Below are 25,632 nucleotides of genomic sequence, written 5' to 3'. Positions count from 1 at the left end.
AAGTCTTTTATTTTTTGGTTATTGTGTATTTATAATAACTGAATTCTGGTTCCCTTATCACATAGGCACCTGAGCTGTAGCTGAGCCACCTTAAAGATTTTTTTAAAAATCCACAGAAACTAATATTCAAAATGACATTAATTGTTTTTGATTAAAATAGTATCAATTAAAAAGTGATACTACCTACATCAGGCCTACTGTACAAGTTAACATATTAAGATGCAACTTATACAATGGATAAACATTTCTCTAAGGCAGTGATTCTCAACCATGGTGCTGTGACAATCTTCAAAGGGTATCCCCCTGGGAGAAAAGAGAGAAATACAGGCTCTTCCCTTCTAGCTATTCCCCACACTCACTGCAGTGCAGGTTCCTCCTCACCAGCTGCTCCTCCTCTTTCCTGATCTGTCATCAGGCAGATGTTTTTGGCAACCGTTGATCTTGGTGTATACAAAAGAGGTTTATGTGACCATTGCACCAAGACATTCAGAGTGTAGGCCTAGGCAAGAATATGGAGGAGTGGAAGATGCCCTAGACATATCACCCTCCCCCTTTTAGACCAAAGGCCAGACTGAGTCCAGCTGTTCAGTGCCTTGATGATTGTAGCTACTGCCAGAGACCGAAAGACTAGAGCTGCTGCTGACTGTGTAATGCCTCAGTGAGGGCATATTTCTGTCAGGGTGATGCCCATTAGACTTTCTTCAACAAAGGAGTAGCCATAGGCAGTGGGGGGTTAAGGTTTTGAGGCACCCTAGGCTTGTCTTTCTTTAGAGGTTGCAACACTATGGTATTTTATAGGAGCCACCCTGCCATGAGTAGCCCCACCATATTGCTGCCAAGCTCTCCAGTCAGATGCAGACCTAGTCATAACCAAGACCATCATAAACATATTAGTTTCTGAAATGGAGTGCTGTTCTATTCACAAAGTGCCCAGAGTCTACAAAAGTTGGGAATAACTCACCTATGAATGAATGATAAATGAAAACTCTAAGAAGTAGGCAAGTTTCTTTGAGTAGATGTGAGATCTTTTATTGGACCAACAAAGTAGCTGGAAAAAAGTTCTTACAGGAATGACTTTGGAATAATAAAACAACATGTCCAGTGGTAGGAAGACTAGCGAGAGCAAGATAAATGCAATTTAAGAAAACAGTTAATATGTGGATGGGTGTCAAATATGAGACTCTACCTCCACTCTTTGGTTTTAAGCAGTAAACTCACCTCCTAGTAGTATGAAGCAAATGTGTCTCTGTTCATTCAGCTTTGGAAAATTATATGGGAAATAAAAACTAGAAAAGTTCCATCCAGGTCTAACTAAGAGGCAAGAATGGTAACTCTGGAGGGCTTATATGTAAAAGTCCTGAATCTGAATTTCACTGCTCTGCAGGCTATCATACTTTCAGGACTGATCCTCAAAATAAATAAGTAATTTAATTTAAATGTCAGTTTCCCCTGTGAAAATCATGGATAATTCTATAGCGTTCACATTTTTAATTTTTATTTTGATTTGAGAAGCAATTCCAGGAACACAAAACAAACCAAAACAAAAGGAAATTCAAGATAACAAAAACATAATGTATGCATTCTGTTCTGTACAATAATTATACTGAAGACTTTATGAAAGTTGCATTGTCAGTACTCAAAGGGCATTGTATGCTTTCTGTTCTGTACAATAATTATACTGAAGACTTTATGAAAGTTGCATTGTCAGATACTCAAAGGGCATGTCTACATGTGCACCCCACTGCACAATCATTTAGTACTTACTTTAGCATTTTGCAAGTACTAAATAACTGTGCAATACCCACCGGTACTGTGCAGTCCCAGCAGTGCATGGGTTGTTTCTGACCCTGCTGCATAGTAGCAATGACATCATGGTTAGTACTCACTGATGCTACATCACCATAGCAACAAGCTATGTCACTGTAGCTAGTCACTTTGGCAATGTAGTGTCTCATGTAGACATGCCCAGAGTCTAGGAAATGCCAGTATCAAAGCTGCCCATGTAACTTTAATCCTGCTCCACTGGGTACATGCGTTATTATTCAGTTTTTAATTTGCATGATCACATTTTATTTCTTTACCAAAGACTGATCTCTGTGCCAGGGGCCAAGATACTGTACTGATTGGAGCCATAAATTTGAATTTCCCTTATAATAAAAATGAATCCAAAAGTTATATGAATACAAGGCTTTGAGGGCTTTTGGGTACTGAATGGGCGTATCTACCTGAGACGCTTACTGTGGAGCTGACCAATTAGCTCCACAGTAATATGTTACCATCCATACATGCAGTGCTATTAGGATGGAGTAAACAAATTAATTCCACTGCAGGATAGTACTGCCAGAAAGAAGTACTATCCTACAGCAGAGTTATTTACTCCATTACAATGCACATGTAGATGCTGATGAGAGTGGCTGGGGCACCACGGTGCTTCAGTGTGGGGGCTGCCTCCTGTCTGAAGCACCCTAGCCAGCCCCACCACAGCATATTGAGACAGGTTGGAGCAGCCCCAGGATGGCAGGCTGACACCTTCAGGGTCCTCTGTCAGTCAGGGCTGCTCCACCCCAGCTGAATGTGCTATGGTCCTAGGTGCATGTGCAAACACAGCACCCAGGAGCAATAAGTTCCAGAGTGAACCACACTGGAGTTTATTCATCTGCATTAATTACACATGTAGCTGTGCTCAATTTGTTGCAATTAGTGAGTTAGGAAAACTTTTAGTTAAGAAAAGGCCCAGCTATGTTGTAGCAGTAGAAACAATATTCTTTCCTAGTGCAGTACTGTATATAGTTCTGGCTGAAGATTTGTGCCTGTTAATGAAGCAGTTTTGGCTAAATGATTGTATAGGGGCTTAGAGTCACCGTAAATAATTCCATCTCATTATATCAGGCAGCTATATTATGATGGGTGGGCCATCTTGAGTCTGGTCATGACCTCGGCCCACCCACCTGACTCGTCTGCAATGCCTTTGTTGGAACTAAAAAGTTGTTCATAGGCAGGAGGCTGCCTATTTATTGCCCAATGCCAAGGGCATAATATGCAGCTCTGAACCACCCCTACACCATGTCCCATGCCTTGCAGAAGGCATCTAAACAGTTGACTTTCACTTAGCCCTTTCCAAGGCCAAACTCTGCCTTTATGCTGGGCCTCTTTCATGCTTCATAACTGGGTCCCACTCATTCTTGCCCACCATGGGCCACATACACTCTGCCCTACTCTGTATGGCCCTTCAGGCCCCCTTGGCCTTACTCCATACAGTCCTTCAGGCTTCCTCTCTTGCACTTGGTTCTGACCTCTCGCAGACCTTCAGGCCATCCAATTCAGGCCCTACTCTACAATGGGGCATCCGGCCAACCACCCCACATACTGGGGTGATTTCAGCCTTCGGACCTCTCTGGGCTTGAGCATCTCAAGCCCCTTAAAGTGGTGGGCACCAAAGGTCCCCTGCCACAATTATATAATCCTTTCATAAACTCATCATGCTCCATCTTAAAACTATTTAGATTGTTTGCTCCCATTCCTTAGACTGGGCAGATCTTCCTGAACCTCACCTTTCTGATGCTTAGAAACCTTTTATTTCCCAGTCTAAATTTATTCATGGCTAGATGTTATGTATTTGTTCTTGTGTCAGCATTGTCAATTAGCTCACATGGGTTCTACCTCTCTGTTCTTTACCCTTCCCTACCTCTTCCCCAATTTGTGTAGAGAGAACAATTTTACACCCTTAACCTTCATTTTATTAGTCTGAGTAACCATTTTCCTGGTCACACTAAATTACTTTTTAGCATTCTAGTTTGAGTTCATCTTTCTTGACCACAGGTGCTCAGAATTGCACTATCATTTGGAGACCAGTATTAATACTTCCCTGACCCAGCCTGAAATACCTCACATACATTCTACATTTGCTTTTTTATGGCTGCGTCATATTCATGGGCTCAGAGTCACTCTACAACCAACTAATATCTCACCTCTTTCTCTTCTGTCGCTTCAGTTTTTTTCCCAGTTGACTCTAACATTTCAATCATGTTTAATTTATTGCAATGCTACCTTTTTCATTTCATTTTAAAATAACCCCAAATGGAAAGGTCAATTTAAGCACTTCCTTAATGATTAAGAATTTAAATACAAAAAGGTCAGGATATTCAAGTAATGGTAACGGACTACACATAATTTTGAAATGTGTGATAAATAAGCATACAACTTCTGTGCAAAGTTGGTAAGATACAGCATTTGTGGGAGAAAATTATTTTGAATGGTTCCTTTTGCATTTAAATTCTTAGACCCAAAGTTGCATAAAGGCTGATTGGGTACCAATTTTTATGTAGTTTACTGCTTAAAAAGTTGGTAGGTTGGGAAATGGGAGTCACTGCAGGCTGTCAGGTAGGTCATCCTAGAAAATATTGTAACAGTGGTGACATATGCTTTTCATTCAGTTGTGGATGTAATACTGGCTCAAGTTGGGAGCATAATTTTTATCTTTTTTATTAGAAGGAAAGCTGGGGGAGTTGCATATCTCTAGCCACTTCTCCTTAGGTGTATTGTAAAATGCTACTCTACCATCCAGAATGATTAAAACTGTGATGTTTAATACTGTAATGTTTCACTTATTTCTGACTGAGCACAGAATGGAATCTGAATCAGATCATTACATTCCACTTTACAGAGAAGATACCATAAGGAAAAAAAAATTGCTTTTGAACCATACAATAGGAGTAACATTTTCCAGGGTTGACTTAATCTCTTCATGGTAGTAAGGGAATACATGTACTTACCAGCTCTTCTCACTTTTCTACTAGGTCATCAAATCATTCTCTGTTTTATTCATCATACCCTACTGCAGACAGAGGAATGTGGGATGAAGCTGTTGAATTAAACAGTTTGTGGCCATTTTATTACCTCTTCTTCTCTTGGGATTAAAGAACCACAGAAAATATTGAGAAGATAGATTGAAAGTCGGAGACACCCCAAACCCTGCTAAGAGCAGCACAATGAAAACTGGAGACCTTGAGTGATAATAAAAATAACTGAGTTGATAAAAACTGGACTGGTGGGAACTCGTGTAGAACATATCGTGTTTGTAATGTTACAGGTCATTTCCTTCGCCTTTTTCTCTAAACATGTTTTTCAAATTGGTTTCAAGTTGATCCAGCTGTTTCAAGCACAGCCTACTGAAAGCATATTACTATGACAGATAACTAGCAGCTGTTGCTGGAAAACTGACCAAGCAAAGGGTGGATGCTGCTTCTGAGAATGAATTTATACTGTAGAACAGGCCCTCTTCCTGAATGTTTTTGCTCTTTTTCTGCATTTTACATCATAAAGGTTGGACTGATAACACAGAGAGGACATGTACCCTTTAAGAAATACACACTCCTTGTTCACAGTTCAAGCAACTGACTATAAAGGGGTGTTCTTATTCTGTTCATTTATTCACTGTTAAAAAAGATATTGTCAAATGTTAACCATACCTCTGGCTTTATTGGTATAAATTACTGTCAGGAAGGTACACATATTTAGAGCATAAGTAGACAGTATGTGTGACAATACCAAATGTTATACGGGTGTTCTCAGTGAATGTCTGTGCTCCAGTGATAATCTAACCCATCTGACTGTTTCTCATCTCATCACAACATTCTTTTAATTCAAGCTTCTTAAATACTACTGCATTTACATTTTAAACACTGTGTCATGGTACCACTGATATTTCAAATTTAAAGATACATTTAAAAGATAAAATGATGCTGCATTCCCTATGACTGAAGAAATTGTTTTCCTTTCCTTCTAATCATGGTTTTATTGTTTTCCGAAATGCGGCATAGTTGACTTTAGAAAGGAAGAGAAACAGCATAATTTATTTAACTGGCAATAATTTACATTCTTATTTTGCTGTTAAATATATAAAAGGTACACTCTGCTTTTACTTTATTAGCATTATGAACTTCTAGGTTTAACACAATTCAGGCTGACTCTTGTGTCTATATACAGTATAGCCTGTCTCAATAATAGAAAATAGATGTAAATGTAATTTGACCTAGTTCATTCTCTCTATCTCAAAGTTTAAAAACCACTCCTAGAGTTTTAATAGGGTTTCAAGAAAAATAGTTCAAGAGAACAATCATAAAACTTGGAAATTTTTCTCATCAAAGTTACCTTTGTATAATTGAGAGTTAGGAGATAAAATCGTTTCACTTTTTGATATCTGTTTTTCACTGTGGAAGCCTAGAGGGGTTTTTTATTTATTTTGCTTACCTTGTATAATTCAGTCTGCTATGGGCAACTACATTCAAGCAGAAGGATGAGAGATTGGAAGACAAGATTGGAAAGAAATTTATGTAAATGTGTATAATAAACAACCTAACAAACACATTAGCATATTTTAAAAAAATCTTTTAAAAATAAACATAACTCGAGGGTTCTCAAACTCCCTCATTGTATAAACCATGTGGCTGGAAAGAAATCCTCTTGGGAACTATGTCCATACCCATTCACAGTTCATGCTGATCTATGCTCCTTTCATTCAGAATCACATACCATCCCTGCAGCAACTGCTTGCATGGAAAAGTGTTTAATGTACTTTGAGATTCTTTCAGTGTAACTTAGCATCTGGAAAAAAGGAAAAACAAGCCTTCTCCCCCCGATGTGCTAAACCTTGAGAACTCTTGTGTAGTTCTGTGTAGTTATACAGATTCAATTGCATCCTTGGAGCTTATTGTGAATTGGAGGGGTGGGAAGCCTAACAAATACAGGAATTTACAAACTCTGCTTTTTTGTTATTTACAGTGCTTATTTTTTGTGAACCAAATTTAATCTATTCTATTTTAAACAGTTGTTTTGACTATCTAACCCTTGGAGGACCTACTACTATTTTCTCCCAGTCTGGGCAAAGCCTATGAGATTGTGGGGGTCATCTATAAGTAGCATTTGCAATCTAACTTCTTTTTTCATCTTCCCAAATTCTTCATCCTGCATTTACAAGGTCTGGAAGATTTAATAATCTTTGCAAGACTCTAAATTCCATGTGTTCAGGACTTTATGAGCCCTACAGGGAAGATGATGCACCTTGTAGCTTATATGTGTTTGAAACATGAGGAATTCATACCAAATAAAAATTGCCATGATTCAAACATTTTGACAAGTAGATGAGAGAAACACACACACATTCCAATATCTGCTGGCTTCTTTGAAAGACTGGCAAGAATTGTAAAATCTGCCATCAGGACTTGTTCACTGCTGCTGGAGGGATGTTTGCAAATTCTACCTATCATTAAATGGAAAGTTTTAGGGACTTTATAAGTTTATGAATACTGCAGGATGCCGTATGGATGTGAAAATGGCTGAGGTAACTACATGTAAAAATGTCTTGACAATTTTTGCACATACAGTACTAGGATTGCTGCATCCCAAGTTCCAAAAAGTCCAGTAATTATGATCTAAATTATACTATGAAACTTACAAATGATGGCAGCATTGCCACTAGGACTTCAGTGTTTTTTGTATACAGATCTTATGACCTGTCAGCCATGCAAATAGATCTCGTCAGTGTCATTTCAACTCCAACAGCAAAGTCAAGGCAGTTTCTAAGTACAGTAAAAGCTGCTTGAACCGGCGGCATGCTCTATTAACTGGCATGCCGACTTGTAAGGTAAAAGTGAAACTGGAAGTGCCCACCGTGGCACTTCTGGTTTTGCCGAGCCACCACAGCCTGGGGCAAAGCAGCCTGTGCTGCTGAGCCCCCATGGCCTGGGGCATAGCAGGCTGCGTGGGGCCTGCCTTCCTGACCCTTGGGGCCCGTGGAGCCTGCAGGATGGTCAGCAATGTGGTGGGAGAATCAGTGATGCCTCGGACATGGCAGGAGAACAGGCAAAGATGCCTGTTTGGGCCTCTCAATTAACTGGCATATTTTGTTATCCGGCACCCCCCATTCCCCATGGGTGCCGGATAACAAAGCTTTTGCTGTACTATGAACAGTAGTTTTTCCTCTATTGGCACTTATATGTTGTATCAGCTGTGCAAATGCTCCCAACCATATTATTTTTCTCTCTCTGAGCTGAAGAACTGTGAGATGTAAAGCAGAAAGGAACAGTTTGCTCCAATTTCCATTAGTGTTGTCAATGGAAAAGCTCAAGTTGACATATGTGGGAGTTTAGGCTGCAAGCACTATGACTATAGATATTTCACTCATAAAAGTATATGTACTTGTATATATAGGATATATATCCTTTTTAACCTCAGAAAACCTCAGCAATTTGTATATTTGAATTTGCTGGCATTACAAACTCTTATCGCTACTCCTAACTTCTGCAAGAATTTAACAGGAGTTTTGCTATGTTGAAAAATCCACATAATTCAGAAGTTCTAAATTTGACAGCAGTAGCACAACTGTTCTATCAAGTTATGCTCAACTTCAGGAGAATAAGAAGGAAATTCAGATTTTAAAAAATTTTTGACAAAAAAGGTTCATCTTTTCAAGAAGTGAAAAAGCACTTCATCTATTTAGTCTCTTCGGGTGCGTCACACATGCAAGCACATGCATTTGCAGCAGCTCAAATAGAAGCAGTGCAAATTTGAGCTGGGGCTTTTTGCCTTAGCAAGCATGCTCAGACATGCATTTTGTTGTGGAGCAAATTGTGCCACTCGGGGCAAAATAACCCTGACTGGCTCCTCCTGGATCTGCAGCCAGGGGGAGCTAGAGCCTCAGGCCAGCACCTGTGCTGTCCCCAGCAGTATAAAAGCTGCCCTGTCCTGGCCCCAGCAGTACCAAAAGCTGTCCTGGCAAGCATCTCAGGGCAACTTACTCTCAAGAGCTCCTGGGACCTGGCCAGTTGGTATCTGGGGACACTACCCCCTTGTGCCAGCTGGACTGCTGCAGCAGCATCCCAAATCCATTTTTAAAAATATCCCAAAATCCATGTTCTTCCACAATTAAAACAAAAGATCACTCTACACATAGCCCCCTCCCCACATCTATACAGAGAGAGAGGGGGGGGGAATGATTAGTTGGGCAATACTTTATTGGTATATTTACAATGTTAAAGCAATTTAGTAGCCTACCAATGTCTCTATCATCATGATAAAAATAAATTTGAAATACCTCTATGTGTTGATGTGTGCTTTCGGTTTTATTAACACATGATGGGTGTGTGATGGAAGGATGTGGTGTTTGCAAGAAGGGGGTGGGTGTATGTGGAGGGATGTGGGTTGCTGTGTGGGTAGGTGTGGGGCAATTGCTGGAGGGACTGTGTGTGTGGGGGACCTTGTGGGGGGCTGCTGGGGGGGGTGAGTCACCTGGCCCCCACAGGGTACAGCTCCCCTGCACAGCACATGGATTGCCCCCACTCTGCAGGGCCCCATCTCCCCCCCGGAGGGCCACAGCCCCCCCCAGAGTCTCAGGCACCCTGCAGGGCCCTGGAAACACTGCAGGGTCCCAGTCCCCCTGCCCCCCCACTGCATAGGATCCCAGGCACCCTGCAGAGCCACAGCTTCCCCATGCAGGGCCCATAACTTACCTTCTGCAGCAGCAGTGGGAGTGGGGTACTCTGAGCCCACTGCTGCCAGCTCCCAGCTCTCGGGGACTGCGTGCTGAGCCCAGCCAGGTCCTGCTGGCCTTGGGGCTGCTCTGCTGCCCAGCCGGGCCACACGAGCAGCCCCAGGGCTGGCAAGTCCCCACATGCCATATTTTCTTACACACAACATGTGAATAAGATGAATAATTTGTTTTTGAAAGGTAGAATAAAGAAAAAAAAGATCTTTCCTTGACTAAGTAGCAGTAGGTAACTGAGTAGTTGCAGCTGGGGAGCTCAGCCTGTTCATTGTTTTGCTCCCTTCAGAGCATGGGCAGCATTACTTTCCCTCCTTTTGCCCTCTTCCCTTCCCTTCCCTTCCCTTCCCTTCATCCTACCCCCCTTCCCCCTCCCGGTTTACTCTGCAGAAATTTCTATTACTGTATTTCCTCGCTTATAATAAAATTTCCAGCAGCTGAGTTTGGGGGAAAAAGTGTAATGCATGATTACCATCTTTTAGAGATTAGACAGAAGAACTTTTAGATAGAAAGGGACTTTTTTCAGAAAGTTTGTGACAGGATGTTGAAGTCTGATTCATGATACAAACTGTCATATCCTTAACTGTGAGGCCACTATCATGGTTCAATAATTGAATCATTATCTTCCTCCTCATCATTATTATTCCTATGGTGACTAGAAACCAAGATCCCCATTTGCTTGGTATTGTACACATAAATAACAGGCATTCCCTACCTTGAACAGCTTATTGTTTTCACTGTCTTTTTATAGGAAGGCCTGCTAGTATGAAAGAGTGCATCCATAACTCATATTGGTAATTATTTTTCACATTGTATCACATTTCTACATGCTGTTTCATTGTCCTGGTCACTAATGTGTTACTATTAGTTTCATTACTACTGATTAATAATGGTTCCCCCTATGGGCTAGGCTAGTTTTCAAGCGTTCTAGAATTGTGTTTCTCAGACTGGAGTGCAAGATCCTTATATGGCAAACCTCCAAAGGGTATTTCAGAGGAATGGATGGGAAAGCATAAAAATGGAAAGGGGACACATGCATGGAGGAAAAGGAAGAAGAAAAGTGAAAAATGAAGAACAACTGTACAATACCTGTTAGGCTGCTAGGGAGGCTAGTGTGGCTGTTACGGCATAACACAGAATCACAGGAGTACACAGTGGTACGACAAACTTAAAAAAGGGAATGTGACCTCCAGAAAATTTGAGAACTACTGCTCTAGAACAATGATTCCTTCAAGCTGCTCTGATTTAGGAATGATTGTTTAAACTGGGTTAATTTGTTTCTGCCAGAGAAATCAAGGGAAATGACTGAGCACTAAGAAAGTGCCTCTTACACATCATCTATTGTTCTGCAAAGGAAACTCATCCCCAATTTAAACCGAGCACCCATCTCCATCACAGAACCCAGGATGGTGTACAAGCAGAATTTTAAACCGAATTGGATCAAACACCCAGAAAAACAGGTCATTCCAAAACATTAAAAAATTGCCTAATTATTTATATTTGGGTAACTAGGTTCATGATTAGCCATCACAGTGGTACAGTCCCTTTAAGGACAGACCTGTTCCTATGTATCTGTACTCCAAATATTGGCCCCATAAAGAGGAACTGTAGTGTCTGGGAGTTAGCTGCAAGGCAAACTCCTCCTGAGAAATGTGTCAGGACTATAAAGGCCCACACTTATTGTTCCCTCCACACTTCCCTTCTTTCTGCAGGCTGCATCCCTTGCTGGCCCTTTGATTACAATGCTTTCTGATCAACCAGGCAGCCCAGAGCTAGGCATTTCCACCAACGGAAGTTAGCAGGTAGTTTCTGGACTATTGCCTCCCCCGACAGCTCACTGTGTCTCCTCCAAGCTACCTGTGCCTGAACCCTGACAGTACTTTCCTTCTGAACTCCAGGGATTATGGAGTCCTTTCCTGGCTGGGTGTTGATCTAGGGAGTAGTACCCTCATTTCCCTCTAGTTCAGCCAGGATGAAAGGAAAGGTATTCAGTAATGAGCTTGCACCTCAGTGAGCAAGCCTGATTTACAAGACCCTGAGGAGGCTGCTGAACTGCATCCTGGGAAGGGTAAGGGGAGAAGCCTACAGGAGAATGGAGAGTGGAGGACATGGCAACCAGCCTTTGTCCCAGGCCTACAACTTGTAACAGGTAGTTCCCCCCAGCTCCACTCAAAGTCACCAAGAGAGGTTGCGTGGATATCTTTGTAACCACTGGGTGAAGGACTTTGTGTTTTCTGCGCTGGGAAGTTATGGAAGGAATAATTGTTTCATCTGGCAAGGCCAAGGTATTGTCCAGGGGGGCCTGCACTGAGGAGAGAAAACTGCAGCCTAGGGAGAGCCAAAGCAGTATCATGCATGTTTGGATTTTGTTTGCTCTAGAAGAAGAAGGCTTGTTTGCTTCAGGTGGAAGCCTAAGCACCCCAACAGAGGACTCTCTGGAGCACCAGCTGTTTGAGAGCAAGGGGGCGCTGAGAAAGAGATGAGCAAGTCTAGCTGAGGTAAGCTACTGTTTCTGTGGTGTTGTAAATACAAGGATGTGCAGTGTTTTGAATGCAGAAATGTTTTTGCATAATGTTTTTTTACTTCCCCCCTTGTTCTGAGAAGCCAGAAGCTTGCAGGTATGATAGTATCACTTCATTACCTTCTAGGGCATGTTGTCTGTCACAGTCTTGCTGCATGGGCATGGTGTTTGTGGGCTTCATTCAACCCAATGTTGGCAAACCCATGGAGTTACATCATAGCTGTTTGCCCTCATATCTATGAAGTGATGCATTGCTAAGATTCTGGCAAGTCAGGCTTGAAAAGAAAATATTTGGTTAAATTCTGATCTCAGTTGTACACGTGCAACTCCCAAGGCACTATGTCTGAACTCTGGTTCAGCAAGTTTGATAATGAGTTGCTGCATGCTGGCAAATAATATAGATGTTACGCTGGAGAGTGGACAAACAACTGTTTCCACTTGTGTAGTGCTCTGCTTGCAGCAGAGTCTGTTTTACTTTGTCATTAAAAAGAACAACAACAAAAAACCCAATATTTCCTTACTAGTTGGTTAATACCAACAACTACACTGTTCCAAAAGTATTAGTGAAAAAGTGATTCCTTTGGCATCTTGTTTTTGGATTTGGCGTATTGTTTTTGGATTTGGGGGAGGCTTAGTTTACAGATTGGCTCTCTTTTGTTTTGTTCCAAGCACAGAAAATGCTTTCGAGTAATGCTTTTCCTTGAATTTCTTGCTGCTTGTATCTTGTGCTGGGTCCTGTTGTTTTGTTTTGTTCCCAGCACAAAAAACCCTAGGGACTGGTATTTTAGCTTGATTCCTTTCTTAGTGTACTTCAGTTCTAGATGTATCTGTCTTTCAGAAAAGAAAAAAAAATTGTAGTGATTAGTTAATTTGCCTGAAAATTCAGCAAAATTGGAGCTATTTTACAAAATTAACAAGGAAATTCAAGTCAGTTTTGTGGCTCGCTGGATAGCCTACCACCATGAGGTGATTATGACTTTAGAGCTCTAGAATTTAAAAAACAAATTTTCCACAGAAAGATGCACTATAATTATTTCTGTCTTGGAACAGGTGCCAAAGATTTGGGAGAAAGTGATCCTGTCCTCAGCAGCAACCTAGTGTAGCGGACTGAGCACATAGTTAGAAGTAAGATTGATCTGAGTTATATTCTCTTCTTTGTCCATGATTGCCCTATAATATTTTGAATATTTATAACCCTCTGTCTCCTAATTCCAGGTCTGTGACTAACATGCTAGCTCACTGACATGGAGTTTTAACATCTCTGTTTTCCCATCCCATAAGACAACAAAATATTGGCATTCAGAGAATGGATTGTAATAACGGCATTTGAATTTTATTACAGTATGGTACATATTGCAGGAAAATCATCAACAAAAATTGCCCATTACTAGTTGCATTTTGAATGAGGCCCAAATATTGTTATAGTGAATTCTCATTTCTTGTGTATTTTTTCACTTTTGATCAGTGCATATAGTAGTTTACAGAACAAATCTATAAAACAGTGTCCCTGCTCTCTGAATTTTTAGTTTTTAATTTAGACAAATGTGAATAGTAGTGATAGATAGGGGGAAGATGGGCTGTTAATGTTGGTTAAGGACAAAAAACCCACTTATTTGGCTGTTTGAATTTTAGAGCCAAAAGGGGTGGGTAGGTGGGTGAGTGCATGTGAACTTTTGTAGGATATAGTAGTCGATCCTCATTGCAGTGCTCATACAGAGCTGGAGTGGCAATGGACAAGGGAGTTAGGAATGCTCATGAGAGCTTATGGAGATATGGAAGACATCAGATGGGATAAACTTGAAGGAAAATGAATGGATAGAGGAAGGAGGCAAGGAAAATAAGGAAAATGTATAGATAGCTTGATTAAATTTCACTGACAGCAGAGAGTTAGTGAACTGAAAGAGATGGGAGTTCACAGATGGATCAATCAGAGCCAGTGGCAATATAGAATAAAGTATAATCCCTATATATCTATAACATAATTCTGCAACATGATAAAAATCCATTAGGAACAGCTGCTTTATTATATCATGCATATAGATTGTGTCTAGCTAAGGGGACAGATGCTTGTGCAGCAAAACGCTTGGAATAACCCGGCTTGTCTAGAAAGCACAAGGCTATTACTTGGTTGATTGTTGTTTGAGTCATCAGTTGAAGCCAAATCCCTGGTAGGTAGTAAGTTTGGCCTATAATCAATGTAAATTAAATGTAATCTATTGTGACTGACATTTTAAAAGATTAGCATCAGTCTACAGGCTTGACTGCTGCATTTAAGGTGGTAACAGTCTTTCTGTTGTTTTCACTCAGTCCTGTATAAGATAGAGTGAGTCAGATCACTGTTGTATAGATTTTGGCAGGGACAGATACACAGATGGTGTAAATTGGCATAGCTCCATTGTAGGCAATGGACTTATGACAGTTTACACCAGATGCTTAGGTATTTAATGATACCAGCTATATCAGGCTTACGGGGATCACTTTATGTTCATGAGAAAATAGAGGATGATTCTAGCCAAAAGTCAACATGTCACTTCCTTGTAACAGCCAATGGATTTTTTTTTGTCTTTGTCATTCCCCAAGAAGTGACTGTGTAAACTACTTACTCTGGCAATGTAACACGACATGAGATATAAGTGCTCAACTAAACTGGTTCAAAATGTTATGTACAAGTTTTACTTATGTGTTTCATAAGCAATGGAAAAATAAAACCCTTCATGTTTTGTAACAGGAAGTTAAAGATACACCATTAATAAATGATCCCTCTGCTTTATTATCCAGAAAAACTCACATATGCAGCTGATGCACATTTATTTAGCTGTTACTTTTATAAGTTCTAGTATCACATCTGTATACAGCTTTGTCATTCAGTGTAGAACAAAAGGAATGAAAATCTCAAAGGAAAACAATTTACCCCAAGTCAGTCTATGTATCTACAGCATTATCTCTACAGCAAGCATATACCCATTTACAGCTGTGTGTTTATACTGGGGCCAGGGACAGAAGTTACACACAAACTGGTTTAAGTGATTAGAAACTGGTTTAAACCTGTAACAACAGAAGTTTAGTACACATAAAATGCTTTCAGAGTGGACAAAACTGGTTTTAAGATAAACCTGGCTGAATGTAATAAGTATCAGACTTAACTGATTTAGGTCAAACTGGTTTATGGAACTTCTGTCCCAGATCCCTTGTTGGTTCAAGTTAATTTACAATCCCCCAGCATCCCAGGATGCTTTGCAGACCTGGGCTGGGCTGTCTGCTCCAGTGAAGCAGGGTTAGCCCTGCCCCTTTGCTTCCTAGCCAGAGCACTATCTCTGTTCCTGCTGGCTGTAGTAAGGGGGTAGGGGTGGGAAACCCTGCTTGGACGGCAGCTGGGTCTGCCTGGAGTAGGCAGAGCTCACAGGCTCACAGGCTTTCCCCCTACTTGCCACTGTCCCCACACTGAGGCGGGGGCATGGCCAGGCCTCAGGCAGGCATGCTGAGGCAGAGGAAAAGGAGGGGATTTAAACCCGCCTTCCTCCCCTTTCCCACCAGCCCAGAACCCCAGCTGGGGTCTGCCTGGCAGGGGTACAGCAGCCCCTTTGAGGCTTTTCCCTTGCTCAGTGTTTGCGCAGAGGGGGCATGGCCAAATGCCAGTCCCAGGCCCAGGCCAGCACGTTGAGATGGAGGAGAGGGAGGGAGTTTAAACCCCATCTTCTACAGTCATGGAACCCCAGCTGGGGTCTGCCTGGCAGGGGTGCAGCAGCCCCTGCCAGGCTTTTCCTCTACTCATAGCTCAAGTGGAGGGGGTGGGGGCATGGATTAAACCCCTCTCCCTCCCCTCCACCTCAGCGTGCTGGCCCAGGGCCAGTGTCTGGCTGTGCCCCTGCCTTTTCCAATTGAGTGGCAAGTGGAGTAAAAGCCTGCCAGGGGCTGCTGTGCTCCTGCTGGGCAGACCCCAGCTAGGGTCCCACACTGGTGGCAGAGGGGAGGGAGGTTTTAAAACCTCCTCCTGCAGTTCCACCTCAGCTTGCCAGCCAATGTCTGGCCATGTCCCCTGCCCAGGGTTTGAATTATGGGGGAGCTTGGGCGGGGAGGCTGAGCCCCTGTTGGGCAGACCTCAGCTGCATCCCATGCAAGCATGGGAGGACTGCAGGTGAGGAGTGAGGGGCACCAGTAGGGCTGTGGGGTTGTGGTTGGGGAATGACAGGCACCCACAGGGTTGGAGAGCTCTGGCTTGGGAGTGAGGGGCCTGGACCTGCATTCTGGTGTGAAGGGGGCCCTGCTGGTGACCCTGTTGCCCCCCAGCACCTTCCCCCCCCCCCCAGCCCTGCCAGAAGGGGCCCCCAGCTTTCATGACTCGGGCCAGAGACCTGGATCTGCAGCCCCCTGCCCCCCACAGCGTCACCCAAAACCTGGCTACCACCTATGGGAGGTGGCAGCTGCTGTGGTGGTGCAGAGCTTGAAGCCCGGCTCCCCCTCCCCTGCAAGTGGCCTGGCCAGAGCAGAGCCTGTGGTGGTGCTGGATGTGGGCTGCCAGCTGTGGACTTAGGCTCCCTGCCCTGCTCCCTTCCCCCTGGTGCTTCTGCAGCTGGTGGGACCCAGCATGGCAGGGCAGAGTGGGGCTGGGCAGGGAAGCTGTTGCTTCCACTGGCAACAGTGAGGGGCACAATCTTGTGCTGCCACCCCCACTGCTGCCGAGTAGGAAGGGGGCTTCTCGCCAGGAGAGCATGGGACTTGCAACAGCAGCAATGAGCTTCCCCAGCTGGTCCCACTCTGCCCTGCCACACTGGGCTGCAGGGGCCCCAGTGGGAGGGCAGCAGGGCAGGGAACCTGAGCCTGCAGTGGGCAACTCACCCCTGCTCCCAACCCATGCACAGATCTTGTGCCTTTCCTGCCCCCTGCCCCTCAGATGAGCCACCCATGTTCCCATCCTGTTCCCCACTGGGGCCCTGTGGCCAACCATTCTGGCCCCAGGCCCTGAGCCCTACATAATGCCAGCCTGGTCAGTAGCCGTAGTCCCAGTCATGCCCGATTCCCTCCCTCCCAGCTACAGGGGACCTCAGTCCCCCTCTCATAGTTTCATAGTTGGTAGGGTCGGAAGGGGCCTAAGCAGGTCATTGAGTGCGACACCCTGTCATGGGCAGGAAAGAGTACTGGGTCAAACAACCCTGGCTAGGTGATTGTCTAGCCTCCTTTTAAAGATCTCTAGGGTAGGGGCGAGAATCACTTCCTCTCCGCCACAAGACTTACCTGCGGGAGCTGGTCTCCAGGCTGCCTGGTGGCCATGTGCATGTACATCTACATGACACCTACTGCCTGACTGCCTTCCTCCTGCTCTGCCAGCCTGCAGAGGGCTCTTTGCAAAAAATGGAAAATCCTCATTTCTTCATTAAAATGAGAAATCCATGTTTTTCTCAGTTAAAAGGGAAAATCTGTGGGGTTTTTTCTATTTTTCTGTGGGAAATGGTCCATGCTGATGAGGCTCTGGTGCTGAGGCTGCCATCAACAATCGGTAGAATCAGCTGAAGTATCAGTTCACAAGACTGAGTGGAATCTGTTCAAGACTCTGGTGCGGTCCTGGAGCTGGGACTGACCATCAGTGAGCTGTGTGTGGTAGAGATCATATTGAACATTACCATGTGACTTCTAAGAACATGTCCTAACTCTAATACCATGCAGATTTAACATGTATTAAGTGCCTCATGAAACAAGGTCTGTGAGATGGACCCCTGTGGTTCTGCTGCTATGGCCCCATTTTTATTTCTACTGTGGCTGCATGATCCCATTTGGAACAATGGTTAGGCATGAAGACCTATCACCCTTTGTGAGAGGAAGCAAAGGTGATCCATGAACTGGTCTCATTACACAGGGTTAAGAATTAAGAGTCCATCCTTGTATGAAAGCATCATTGTGCAGATTGGATCTGTGCCGACTTCACTTGACTGCATGCCAGGATCAGGTGCTTGAACTAGCACGCAGGGCCAAGGCTCCCCACAGGTCTGGAAATCTGGCAGAAGGGGGTGGTGCCACTACTGTTTTAAATTATTAAGAAAATCCATGTTTCCTTTACTTATGTAAAAGTACCCTTTAGTTACAAGAAAGATTGTATATCTTTGTTTAGGAATTGTAGAAGAGTATCTGAAAGAGCTCATAGAGAAAGACTTTCTTACATCCTTGGCTTTTTCTTTGTAACATTTATTTTTCTCATTTATTTTCCTGTCATTTCTTTTGGCTGTAGTTAATAAATTTGTTTCACAACTGTTGTTTCCCTCATACTTCTTTCACTGTAATTGTGTTATATGTTTTCCACCTTTATACAACATAATGTAAGTGCTGGGCACTAAAGTGCATGTTGTTACGTTAAAAACCCTACTTGGGTGACAAGAATTAATTAGAATTCTAAATTATCAAGCAAGTCGTCTATTTTACAGTGGAATCTTTAGTGAAATGCTGGCACTAGATAATTAACAGGCACTATTCTGTCTGTTCATTTTTGGATAGTCCATAAAAGATTTGATGCTTCTTTTCCTGAAACAAACAAAAACAGCTTCTGAACTGTCAGAAAATAACAGCAGTTCTTGAAGGCTAATCATTACCAGCCTTTGTCATGGGGTTGTAATTGTTTCATGAATTCTGCTTCAATCAGGGAAAAATATGCTTAAGTGCCAATAAAAAGTTTTTATGCTGCTATGATTTTTTTTTTTTGCAATTTATTGCTTTATTCTACTATCTGTGTTACTAAGCAACACTGTACATGTGGTTAATGCAAATTATTTCTAACTGTCAGGCAGCAAGACAGAATCTAGTGCCAATATCATTGGGTTAATTTTTTGATTAATATGGGACACAAAGAAACGTTGTTGTACTGGAAAATATAGAGAAAAAGGCTAGGAAGCTGGTTTAAAGAGCAAGAAAGGGGAAGATTTAGGATTACTGTTGTATTAATTGAATTACAGTGTAGCTGTTCCATATTTCATACCTATCTTTTATCCAAACAGATGCGCCGCACTCCCTCCCCCTCTACCTTGGGTGCTGACATTTTTACTGGCATTGCTTTCAGCTAGGCACCCCATAGATTGCATTGTCTACATCCCCTCATGACGCAAGTATTTTCTAATTATGTGCTACCAGCTGATATATGTATATGAGAAGATGAAATGTTTATACAAGTGTTAATTTTACTATTACTTTTTATTCTAAAATATAGTCATTGCTTTGAACTTCCAAGCACTCAGCACTGGTCTGCTTCCAGTGAAGCCAGTAATGAAACCTCCATTAACATTAAAAGGGTTAAATCAGCACTTCAAATTTGTGATAATCCTTCCAGCAATCTGTGCAATGATTGTGCCTTGCCAGAGATTCTGAGTGTTACTGTCTACACATACAGCAGTTTTTAACAAGCTAGGAATTAGAGCTTGTCCTTCAAACAATACCAGTTTAGAGGGAACAGGAGGCGTGTATGTGCATCTCAGAATGATATTTGCAAAGTAACAGAAGTGTTAGGTTAACAAGTTTGCTCCAAGGAGCAGATTCAACAAGTTTATTATTTGTTGTTTCAGAACTGCTTTTGCCTTTTTAAAGGCTTGGTTGTCACTGACTTGCTGAAGTTGGTGGCAGAACTCTCCATATTAGGTTACAAAATATTGCTGAAATAAATTTGTGAAATGCAGGATCTCCCAAAAGTTTTAGTTCTGGGTGGGAGGAATTTTAGTGGGTTGAAAAGGTATTTGCATGTTGAGTTTACGTTCTTGACTGCAGCAGTGTATGAACATGTAGGCTTTTAAAAGAGGATTGAAGATTGTTTGGACCAACCAACTCCTTTTTGTAAGGAGTGGAGAGGCCCAAAGACAATTTAAAAAATGAATCGTTTTCAAATGCAAAAAGTGTTATGATTAGAAGTAGTTTCATTTACTATGCCTGCCCTTGCACCTTCCCTAATATTTTTATCAGTTCTTTTGTTTTATCTTTATATTTTATGTATCTTTAACATTTTATCTCCTGTTGCTTTATGAAAAACCCAAACAAACAGAAGGAGAAACTAAATGTACAGAAAAAGCAGTGAAACTGACTGCAAGTGATGTGCTGTCAAATACACAGAGTAACAAACAAAAATAGAAGAATATCTGTGTTAATATTTGTTGATGATATTCATTAAATCAACACACTTGAATGTTTTTTCCTCCTGTATTAAAAGTAGCCTTTCAAAATAATGGCATCTAATTTGAATTAACCTACCATCCCCGTCCCTCCCCCCCAAAAAACCCTTCCATGAATATAAGAGTAACCTTTCATGAATGTATGAGTAATGGTATCTGGCTGAGACAGCCTTAGGAGTTTCCCCTTGTTGAAATGCACTGCATTTAAAAACAATGATGATAAAACTATGGATTGCATCCTTGATTCTGTCCCATGTGCTTTCCTCCATACTTTTTAGCAAAGTTAACAGCTGCAGATCAAGTATTAGCTGAAGGTTAAGAAAAGAACATGCTGTACAAAAACCAGTTCATATTAACTGGAGAATATAATATATTTAAGCATTTGCCAAATCCCAACAGCATTTGCAGTGTTTAAAAGTTTGGTTCTTGCATAGGTAATGCATGAGTTTGCAAACTTAAAAGATACTGAATTGGGTAGATAGGGCTGTGGCTGAGACTTAGGCAAATACTTATTTATGTTGGAGAACTCAAAATGTCAAGGCCATAAAGTTACATGGGGCTAGATTTGTTATTTAATTAAAGTATTAACTCCTGCTGGTGCACAGACACATTATCAACAGAACTGTAAGACAGAAGAGTACAGTTCTACTTACTGTTACTTTTAAATTCTTTAAATAAAAACAATGACACGATTCTTTGTGGTCTAACTCTTGGTAAAGTCAGTGGAATTATTGTAATAAAGAATTTGGCCTGAACACAGCTCCAAGGTAAGCACTGAAAGGCTGGGTAAAATGTCCTTTCTCTATAACTTATAAAAAAGCTTGCAGTTTTTCATTTGAGATTTTCAGAGTTTTTTCAAATCTCCCATATCCTTCTTGTAGTATTTTGACAATATTATAGTTTGTTCCTCCACTTGCATGTAACAACTAATATACTAGTGACAAAAAATAACTTTTTAATGTATGGTTTGGCCATGGTCTCTCAAACTCATCTGCACATTCTCAACTTCGTGCTTGCAAGTAATCTTACTGGGTGTGTCCAGGCGAGCATGGATGTGCAGTCTGCGGTGCTGCACACCCATCTGTGCCACACATGCAAGTGTTTGTTGGGTTGCTAATTTGTAGTGCGAGGGGTTTTTTGACCCTGGGAGATCCTGGGGTCAAAAAAACCTGCACCTGAAAAAGTGGGGCAGCGCATGTGGAGGTAGTGGATGCCATCTAAAACTGATGCCTGGCCAGCTGGAGCCAAGCTCCAACTCCAGCCAGGCCCCTTGTTACAGAATCACTGCAGCTGCAGCTTCAAGAGGCCCCCAAGGACCCCAAATAAGGCTGCTGGGGCCAGCAACTGTGCTGGCCCCAGCTTCCCCTACCCCACTTGGGGTAACATGCTGAACACTGGAGTGTGCGTGGCATGAGTGTATCCTGGGGACAAGCTGTTTGTGCCTGGGGAAACATGTTCCTGTTCTTGGGGATATGCCACTTGAGTTCAATGGGACTTATGTTAAGTAAAACCATGTGCGTATGTCGTCAGATCAAGACCCTTATTAGAATGAAACAAACTGAAAGGAGTGTTTACCTACATTAAACATTTATACCTTTTTGAGATTATCATGTAAGTTAAGATTCAAACCATATTAATAAAAAATGTAAAGTCATATTATAGGTTTCTAATCATTGTGGGTACATACTTAACATTTCTATTTGTAACTAGCACTTGTCAGCCTACATATTCTTCTTGTTTTATAAACTGTGATGATGTTCATCCAAAATCTGAACACAGTTTTTAAAAGAATGACCCTTCCTGGTGCAAGTGCTGGAGCAACCAACTAGAGGCTATGCTCTTCTTGACCTGCTGCTCACAAACGGGAAAGAATTGGTGGGGAATGTAGTAGTGGATGGCAACCTGGGCAACCTTGACCACAAGATGGTTGAGTTCAGGATTCTGAGGAAATGCAAGTTGAAGAGCAGAAGAGTAAGGACCCTGGACTTTAGAAAAGCAGACTTCGACTCACTTTTTGAACTCATGGGCAGGATCTCCTGGGAAGCCAGACTGAAGGGAAGAGGAGTCCAGGAGATTTGACTGTACTTCAAAGAAGCCTTACTGAGAGTGCAGGAACAAATCATCCCGATGTACAGGAAGACTAGTAAGTATGGCAGAAGACCAGCTTGGTTTAGCAGGGAACTCTTCAGTAAACTAAATCACAAAAGGGAAGTTTATTAGAAGTGGAAACTTGGAGAAATGACTAGGGAAGAATATAAAAGCATTGCTGGGACATTCAGGGATTAAGTCAGGAAGGCCAAAGCACAATTGGAATTGCAGCTAGCAAGGGCTGTGAAGGGTAACAAGATGGGTTTCTACAAGTATGTCAGTGGCAAGAGGAGGATCAGGGAAAGTGTGGGTCCCTTACTGAATGGGGGAGGCAACCTTGTGACAGAGGATGCAGAAAAGGCTGAAGTACTCAATGCCTTTCTTGCCTCAGTCTTTACAGGGAAGGCCAGCTCCCAGACTACTGCACTAGGCAGCACAGTTTGGGAAGGAGGTAAGCATCCTTCAGTGGTGAAAGAACAGGTTAGGGACTACTTAGAAAAGCTGGACGTGTACAAGTCCATGGGGCCAGATGGGATGCACCCAAGGGTGCTGAGGGAGTTTGTCTGATGAGATCGCAGAGTCATTGGCCATCATCTTTGAAAACTCATGGCAATCAGGAGAGGTCCCAGATGATTGGAAAAGGGCAAAAATAGTGCCCATATTTAAGAAAGGGAAGAAGGAGATCCAGAGAACTACAGACTGGTCAGCCTCACCTCAGTCCCTGGAAAAATGGTGGAGCAGATCCTCAAGGAATCCATTTCTAAGCACTTGGAGGAGAAAAAGGTGATTAGGAACAGTCAGCATGGATTCACCAGGGGCAAGTCATGCCTGACCAACCTGACTGCCTTCTATGATGAGGTGACTGGCTCTGTAGATGTGGGGAGACCAGTGGATGTGGTGTACCTTGATTTTAGCAAATTTTGATACGGTCTTTCCACAACAGGCTCACAGGCAAGCTATGGAAGTATGGGCTGGATGAATGGACTGTAAGGTGGATAGAAAACTGGCTGGAGCATCTGGCTCAGAGAGTAGTAATCAATGGCTCAATGTCTAGTTGGCAGCTGGTATCAAGTGAGTGTCCCAGGGGTCAGTCCTGGGGCCGGTTTTGTTCAACGTCTTCATCAACAACCTGGAAGCTGGCATAGAGTGCACCCACAGAAAGTTTGCAGATGACACCAAGCTGGGGGGAGTAGTAGATATGCTGGAGGGTAGGGCTAGGATTCAGAGTGACCTAGACAAACTGGAGGATTGAGCCAAAAGAAATCTCATGAGGTTCAAACAAGGACAAGTGCAAAGTCCTGCATTTAGGATGGAACAATCCCATACACTGGTACAGGCTGAGGGCTGACTGGCTGGGCAGTAGCTCTGCAGAAAAGGACCTGGAGGGTTATAGTGGACAATGAGCTGAAATATGAGCCAGTAGTGTGCCCTTGTTGCCAAGAAGGATAATGGCATACTGGGCTGCATTGATAGGTGTGTTGCCAGTAGGTCAAGGGAAGTGATTATTCCCTTTATTCAGCACTGGTGAGGCCACATCTGGAGTACTGTGTTCAGTTTTGGGCCCCCTCACTACAAAAAGGATGTGGACAAATTGGAGAGAGTCCAGTGGAGGGCAACAAAAATGGTGAGGGGGGCTGGGGAACATGACTTATGAGGAAAGACTGAGGAACTGGGCTTATTTAGTCTAGAGAAGACTGAGAGGGGATTTAATAGCAGCCTTCAACTACCTGAAAAGTGGTTCCAAAGAGGATGGAGCTAGACTGTTCTCAGTGGTGGCAGATAACAGGACAAGGAGCAATGGTCTCAAGTTGCAGCAAGGGAAGTTTAGGTTGGATATTAGGAAGAAATTTTCGCTAGGAGGGTAGTAAAACACTGGAACAGGTTACTGAGAGAGGTGGTAGAAGCTCCATCCTTGGAGGTTTTCCTGGCTAGACAAAGCTTTGGCTGGGATGATTTGGTTGGGGATGAAGAGTTGGACTAGATGACCTCCTGAGGTCCCTTCCAACTTTCCTAATTTTCTATGATTTTGGTTTCTACTTTCTATATGTATATATCATGCAGTAAACTAAGGAATAGCTGTTCTTAGCTTAGTTATGCAAAGTTAATGCACAGATACTTAGAATATATTTCCTTTCTTAAATGGATATAGAATGACTAAGTGAGTTTCTAAAAGATAAAGCATCTAGTTACTACTCCCTGGTTAAAGTCTATACTGGACATATTTAGTTATTTATTTATGCTAGGAAGGACCCAATGTTCGTGAAGATGTGAGGGAAAGTTTAATATTTTTGAGGAAATTGGAAATCTGTGATGGTTTTTTTTTTTTTTTTCACCTGAACAAAACCCCATAACAAACCTTTACAATTTTTGCTTGAAATGAGGGAGCTATTTGAATCATTTTTGTTTAAAAAAAAAAAAGAAAAGAAATTAAAATAGTTCTTTCTTTTGTGGAATAAATTTATTTAAAATTTTTTTTTGCATTTTTTTTCTAAATACTCTACTATGTGGCAACCAATTCGATTAATTATTTTCATTCTATTGCCTTTCCCTCCTCCTTTTACCACCCGCCAATTATTCTGTAAAACTGACTTGACGCTATCCTTTCACTTTTACATGAGCCCCTTGTTATGATTCCTACTGGATGTTTCTACAAATCTTGTCACAACAGGTCCTTATCCTGATTGTAACCTTATTTGAACTGCTATAGTTCACACAAAGAACACAGAGATTAAGTACGACAACATTTTAGGTCTCCACTTACTATGTTTTCGCCACTGTGGAAACTTGTGAAAGTTTTTGTCTGAGGTGAGTAATGCAAGGCTCTTGAAGTTTAACAAATCAGTGCAGGTTACACTGAAACAGTTAGTGCTCTTCATTTCAGTTCAGCATATTCAGACTGCTAAATTTGGGTTCAGTCCTGCATTCTTCAGCAAAAAATGGTTGCTGGATTGTGGGGGATGATCTGTCAGTGAAGTCATTTGCATCAATTTAAATAGGAACTGGTTCAGAGTGAAGCACAAAGAATGCAGACCGATGCCATAAAGAACCACAGTGTTAATTTAGGAGCATTTGGTTGTGATTTAGGAGCATTCTGGTGATATTGACAAAGAAAGCTCCATTTTCTAGCTTTTCATTACAGTTTTAATAATTTTTGACTATTTACAATAAATTGGAAATGTTTCTTCCAATTAGTTGACATAACAGGAGAGCTGTTCTTTGGAAAAATGTATATATTTAGTAATGACCTGTCCAGTAATATTAACCAGTCAGATAATTAAAACTTTTTCCTATACAAGAATAATACAAATAAGAGTGACAGAAATGTTTTGCTTTAAAAATATTTCTAA

The sequence above is a fragment of the Crocodylus siamensis genome, chromosome 6 (genome assembly GCF_052110815.1).
Source record: "Crocodylus siamensis isolate JL-2025a chromosome 6, ASM5211081v1, whole genome shotgun sequence".
Taxonomy (NCBI): domain Eukaryota; kingdom Metazoa; phylum Chordata; order Crocodylia; family Crocodylidae; genus Crocodylus; species Crocodylus siamensis.
Note: the sequence above shows the minus strand (reverse complement) of the source record.